The sequence below is a fragment of the Pyrgilauda ruficollis genome, unplaced genomic scaffold (assembly GCF_017590135.1).
Source record: "Pyrgilauda ruficollis isolate IOZ18807 unplaced genomic scaffold, ASM1759013v1 scaffold29, whole genome shotgun sequence".
NCBI classification, from domain to species: Eukaryota; Metazoa; Chordata; class Aves; order Passeriformes; family Passeridae; genus Pyrgilauda; species Pyrgilauda ruficollis.
Window position 1 is genome coordinate 6,799,653 of NW_024524266.1, and position 7,381 is coordinate 6,807,033.

Sequence of the window (7,381 nt, forward strand, 5' to 3'; positions counted from 1 at the left end):
GTCTAACACGAGATTAGTCTAGGAATGCTGCCTGAAACTTCAAAATTAATCCTTTCTCTTTGAAGAGTGCTTATGTATAATAGGATAGATCTGGTTTTGTTCCATTTTTTGCACCTGTGAGTATAAGACACGTTACGAACTGAGTCTTGTTGTGTGACTGTATTTAACTGTTGAAATGAAAATTTCTACATCAAGGGGTCAGGAGTACTGGTGGTGTTGCCTTGTGGAGATGCTCAAAAGATGTGAGGGGAAAAAAAATTCTGATGGTCCAGTTATAGTGTAGTCTTTGTGAACAGAGTTTTTCATAAAATTCTCTTGAGGCTGCTGTTGGATATAGTATTACAAAATATCTTACTCTCATAAAACCCAGAAGCTTTTCTCCAAAGTTGTACCTCTTTGTGCTCCTTGACACTTCTAATTGCTATAACTTTCATATTTGAATATATATTTGAATTTTAAAAGTTTAGGTTTATAAATTCAATTACAGTAATATGCAACTTTGACATCCCTCTTTACTGTCACTCTTCATTTATGACATTCAAAATTTTAATACCTGATTTTTAATTTTTTTTTTTTTAAGCTGCAGCAGTGGGAGACACTTGCAAATACTTGAAGCTTAATGAGCTTCTTGGCTCATGTAGTTATACAGCCAGTGTGAATCTGAAGGAACTTTTTGAATATCCTTGGCTGATCAGGTGCTTGATGGGATCCACATCCATCTGAGGTGATGAAAGATGCGCTTAACTATTTGTCATTATTTAGTTGCTCTCTGTAGAGTTACTCATACTGTGTTTTCTAACCTGATTGAGTCAAAATGGCGTGGACTAGCTGGAGGAATATGAAAGCCTGACTGAAGCAGGCTACAGGAGCCTTCAGAGGAGCAAGTCTACCAGCAGACTTCAGAGACAGTCCCCTGCAGCAGAGGAGCTGAGCAGAGGAGGCAGGTTAATGGGCAGTGATAGTTCATACCAACATACCTGTTTGTGCAAGTCACATGTGCTCTGTTTCCAAGGGAAGGCAATTTTGTTTGTGTATGTCAGGAAATTATCCCACTGTAATTACAGTGCATACTTACACTGGTAAGTCTCTATGCTGGAGGTGAGTCCTGCACTTCCCTTTGGGGGTGGGGTGCTCCCATAGTGGGTGTGATGTTGGGTTTTGGATGTGACTGTTCTTGGGAAAAGGCGGAGGAGAACAATTGCAGCCTAGGTTCAGAAGCAGGTGGTGCAGCTGATGAAGAGAGCTGCCCCCTGCGTGCCCAAGGTGCTTGGGCTGCACTCGTAGGACTCATTTCAGTACCTGCTCTGACTTGGCACAGGAAGGTGCCTGAGGAACTTTACATGGTGCCACAGGACTATGAAAATGACCTTATGTTAAGTGCTTTACATAGACAGTAAAGTTTACCAAAGAAGAATAAACAAAATATAACTTTAATATTCTTCTGTTTTATGCCTGATTTTAAGCTTGATTCTGTACCTATCATCCTTCAGGAAAAAAATAAGAAAATCAATACTGTTCTTTCAAGTGCACTGTCTAGAAATTGCCATGTTGCCTTTCATTTTGCTATTGTATTTTTCAAGCTCCTATTTTAAAGCTCAGGCTTTCATGGGGATCCTTTTCAACTGAGATGACGAATGTAAATGTGACCAAGTACTAATTAAGAATGTTCCATGTCCCATTCTGAAAGCTTATGCACATGTTAGGGTTTCCCTTGGCACTTGGTGTGGGCTAACAGCAAATGTGTCGTCACCCCTTACGTCAGGAATGTTTGATAGGAACTTGTCAAACACTAGTGTAGGATAACCTTGCTTGGGATTATGCTGAGAGAAATGTCTGCAGTCAAGGAGGAAATAAAAAGCTGGTTGGAAGTAAAAAGCTGTTACTGCTTTTCATGTTTATATCATCAAAAATGTTATCAACACATTTGGGAGGAATGCCGGGGTGATTGTTATTGGAGTTAAAATGTATATGTGCATATTAAATCCTTCATTTTGTAAAAATTACACATTTTCTCCACTGGCATCTTTAGCACATCTTCCAAAAATATGTATACTAGGGTGGAAATAAGCTGCTCAAGGCAGGGGGAAGGAAGGAATATTTATTATCCTTCACCAAGTCTCAAGTCAAGCCTTTATTGTGCTGTTGCATGTTTGATCACTTTCAGCTTCTTGACCAATCACAGAGGGGTAAAGCAAGATTGCACTTCAGAGCACACAAAGGCTAGTCTAAATTCAAGGATCAAATGCCAAAGGGCCACAGCACAAGCATGCTTTGGCTAAATGTGTTATGTTTTTGTCCTGTGTATTGTAGAATCTTTGTGATAGCACTTAATCACATTAACAAGTCAAGATATCTGTTCCGTTTTATACATTAATACATCTCAGTGTCTCAAGGTTCCCAGGAACAACAGTTCTAGATGGTATGTTACATTTGTTGTTCCTTTGACCATAGTCAGTACAACCTTGATGTGTTTACATAGTCAGCTTTTTCACTTGGTTATGAAACAATGAATTTGGAAGGATTTTCTGCTTTTTGTATAGCTGCATGCTTTTTCTGTATGAAATTAGTGAATACAGGTACTACACTGCTAGAGGTAGAAACACTACAGTATTTCTGTCTCAGTTTTTGGTGGTTTTAACTTCAGTGACAGCACCCCCTCCCCCCAGCTCCTAAACCAAAGTTTGGAATATATATGGCTTCAAGAAAATGCTATCAGCAATGACTGAGTGGCAGATGTAGATGCTTACTAAGATCTAACTCAGTGCATTCTCTCTGTTGCATGCATAATGTATTCTCCCCATTTAACTCACATAGCAGATGACTTTTTTGCATTAAGGGTAAAGATTATAGTAAGCTGAATAAAATCAGTGAAGTATAAACTTGTGCTCAAAGATGAAAAGAAGTCTGTCTTAAAAAAGAGAATTAGGGGGAAAATGAAGTGCACATTGTTCCTGCTGTCTGTCAGTTGGGAGTGGTTGCTTAGATCATGTGAGCTGGGCAACAGTGTGAAGAGAATGAACAAAGCTCAGATGAAAACTGATAAATCCCATCACAAATACTGACCTTTAATAATGCATTCCATGGAACAGAGTAATTTCTCTGCCATTCTGTTTCTAGAAATGGTGGGAAGTTATTATTAAAAATTACTTTCTTAACCAATACAAGGTATTGGATATAATTCTGGGGAAGGCAACCCGGGTATTAAAGCATTGAATCATAGAAATGTGTTCTTAGGGATATTTCAGTGTGATGCCAGAAAACAAAGTATATTTGTACGTAGCAAGAAATGTAGAGATAAATGTGTTTAGTTCCTGGCAAAATGAGCAACAGCACTTCCATTACAGTGGTAGTGTGCAGGTTGGGCTTCTAATAGATAATGTCAAGTAGATGTAGAATTTTAAACATTTTTTAGTCTTTAATTACAAGCTATTAATAATTGCTAATCTGATAATTAAGTTAATAATCTTTAAAGTCCTTGAAACAAAAATATCTCCCAAGTATTTTCTTTACTCCCTTCTTTTCTTGCTTATACTTTTTTCTATTAGTCTAGAAAGTTGTAGAAAATATGCTTATGAGGCTCATGGAGAGAAGAACAGTTCTGACTCAGACTAAGCAAGTCTGAGCACATATATTGCTTAATTGCATTTATATGGTTCTGATTCATTCTGAGGTATAATCATTATATCTGTACAACATATACTAGGTTTTAATTTGTAGGCTTGAAAGTAGAGCCAAAATTAAACAGTTGAACTGAATGGTGTAAATATCTAATTGAGTTAATGGACAACTTAAATATGCCTGAAATTAGTCCCACTGTATGTATTTATGTGGTGGGGTCTTTTTGTTGTGTGTGTGTGGCTTTCAGATTCTGGTTACTTGGTGCCAAGCATTATAAATGAGGGTCTTTCTCTAAAGTGTAAAACTGATTAAATGTTAGCATGAGTAATCAAAACATCAAATTTTGCCATAAATTTGAATTCAAACATATAAATGCTACTATCTCATGTTATAAACAAATATTCTGCCCTTCTTTTTGCAGAAACTTCTTAGAAAGGGAATATATGACCAATCTGCTGCCAGGTGGCTGGCCTGGTGAAGGTTGTTCAGTTTGTTCTCAGCAGCAGGACTAAGGTAACCTGCAGCTCTCCCCAAAGTCCTCCAGCCCTTGCAGGGTTCTTCCACTGGTGGGCTGGGGGCACTGGTCAGCACACAGAGTCTTTAGATGGAACATTCACAAGTTGTCTCTTGTGTTTATATTTCAATGACAGCAGTACAGCAAATGCTTGCGTAGTTGATATTTAGTAAGAGTTTTCATGGCTTACCTTCTGTTTTGTAGGCTGCTGAGTTAAGAAATCAAAAGTAGTTCTGTTTAGGTTTCACATGCATATTTGAGTAGGAGGTAGATTTTACTAATTGTTTTTAATCAGATTAATGAGGAATTTATTTTCTGTTGCTGTTAGTGACTACTGCAGTGATATAACTTCTTTGGCACCAGAGATTTAAATATTATTTTAAAAAATCATTTATTATAAACAAGGTGAGTAATAACTAATTGGACATTTCCTAAAGATTTTGTTTACTGGCATATGGATGATATGACACATATAATGTATATGCAGTATTGCCAACTGTAGGCATTAGAAATCATGAGTCAGACCCTTAAAACTCTTGGAAGTGGTTAAGAAAATGTGACAATTATCTTCTGTTCTTTGGGCCCCTAGGGTAACATGAGTCAAGCTTGCGACAAGGCTGGCTTGAGTCTTTAGGAAGGAAAACTGAGGGTTTCGACTAATCATGTGTCTTTTAGGGTTGGAGCTTTAGGAAAAAAAAAAAAAAAAACCAAACAAAAAACCTTGCAAGATTGGCAATAAAAGGATGATTTGGCAATGCTCTAATAGAGCAGGATGCCATTAATCTGAAAATAATTGTAGACTGAATTTGTTTGTGAACATCTGTGTGAACATAACACAAGCCTTGGATAGTGAGGTTTTCTGGGTAGGAAAGTTAAATCTGCTGATCTACAAAACAGGCTGCCTTTGCCAAAGGCATAAACCTAAATTTGTAGATTCAATTTTTTAATTGTTTGGAATTACTATTAATAAAATGAGAGATACAAATTTTTTACCATAGTAACAGAATTATGCTGTGCATGATGATGAAGTTGATGAAATCATGCATGAGAAGAAAATAAGAAGTTAAATGTGCTGTTTCTATGTGGTATGTGCAAACTTCTTATGTTGTTTATGCTCTTAAACCCACTCATTGAATTAATTGTCCGTCTCTTGCTGTGACAAGAGAAAAAGTTGTTGCTGTTACCTTAGGCCCAGTTCTGGCAAGGGTAGAAGGTATCTAAAGAAAAATATAGGCTGAGATCAGATGAGCTAAAGAGAGCAATCCACAAATCCTTTCTTTTTCTAAATCTAGCACAGCAGTCTGTATGGCTGTAGTTGCCTAGGTTTTCTGCAGTAAAGTTATTTAGATGTTAAAAAGACAAACTGGGCTTTTAGCACCCCTGGCAGGCTTGCAAGGCCATGTGGGATGTACAGATTGAGCACCAGTTTTGCACTTGGATCTGCTGGAGGACATGTGCCTTTTGCCAATGGCAGTGCAACCCATGTTACAGCAAGAGCAACTGCTGTGGCAGGAGGAGCAGGCTGGAAATGCTGTGGCAAGTCCTTTAGATGCAGTGGTTTAAAGGTGGATTAGACAATGGGAGATCTGGGTTTGGTACTCCACCTCAGAAGTTTGGCTATGTGCTTTTAGATTGCTCCTAACAATGTCACTTTACAGAAAGGGCCCTGAGAGCTACAGGAAGGAAGGATTTTCTTTCTCCTTGAGCTAGAGAGTGATACTTCCACTTGCGTGTTCTGATTTCCCCATACAGCACTTGGTTTCCTTTTTATTTTTTGCACACCTTGAGGACAGCCTTGCCACCAGCCTGCTAGGAGATGCTGAAGTAATTTATCTGAGAAATATCAGGCCCAAGTTGTGGGCGTTTGGAGTGGGCCAAAGTCCCAGTGCAAATCTGAAATCTGGGTTCTTCTGGTAAAGAGCCAGAAAAAGCCCCCAACCTACCTGTCCCTCCAAACTTGTTTTTTCTGTTGCTGCTCAAGCATGTAGGGGTGGATTCAGCCCAGCAAATAGGGATGATGAATCTTGTCTGAACAACTTCCACAGTCCTTGGAAAGAAGTAGTATTTCACGGTGTGGCTGATCTTGCCCTGAAGTGGATGTGGAGCACAGGATCTTGAGCCACACCACCTACTCTGCTTAAAGAATCTAGAGTCAAGAGCTTGGCACAGGTGCTTAGACATACATTTATATGAGAGGGTCCCTCCATGTACTATTAATTATAAATTTAAACTGATTGGAGCATTTTAGAGCTTTTACTTCTTGGTTTTACTCTCCTTTGTTTAGGGTGTTTTTGTGAATGTAAATCACATTCACTCCAATCCCAGGAGAGGTTGGCTGTTATTCTATCTAGTTATTACAAGAGCATTCAGAGACTTGTGGCATGAGAGGCAAGATAGAAACTTGGAAAAAATAAAACACAGAACACATGAAGAATAATTGTTTGTTGTGGAGGAAGAGAGCTGGCAAATAACTGGCTGATATGTGTGCAATGTGCAGTTGAAAGCAGGCAAACAACAAGCACAGAGTAGGTAGGATCAATACCATGGTTTTACCTGCCTCTGCTGCAACATTTAGCCCATGGTTGCTGGGGTCATGTTGGCAGGTGCAGGCAGTCAGTGAAACCTGGGCTTTCTCAGATCCTGCAGCAGAGACCCTATGCAGAACACCCCACAGCAGTTCTTGTTAAAGCACTCTGTAAGATAGTGCTGCTGAGGGAGAAATAAACCCCAGCTCAAACATCCTTCTTGTGGTAGGACTGCATTCTTCAGTCCCATACCAATCACAAATTTTAATTGCTCACATCAATCATTGCTTTTCTGCTCAGGAGCCTGTGATGCAAAACCAGTGGAGTGTGCAACCTGGGTTCAGTTTTGCCATTTTCCTTGCCTAGTCTGTTGCATCAGTGTGAGAGCAGCCGTGCTTTTTGTACTTCATGGATTTAAGTAGTCAATGACACCTTAAGGATAGGTAGCAACACACAGACTGCCTTGTTGTGAGACTGCCCTTGCCTACCTACACCTGGCTTGGAGGCAAATTGCCCCTGGGGTGGTGGCTAGAAGAGACATACTGTAAGGCAGTGTTTAGATTTGGGAGAATAGCTGGTGAATGAGGTGGGTGTGTGGTCCATACGGGATTGAGTGCAGGTAAACTGTGGGCCATCATGTGGAATTAAGGACTGGATGCAGCATGGGGTTTTATGTGGCTTTCCTTAGGATTAGCAGTAGGTTGGTTTGTGAGCCATTTATGAA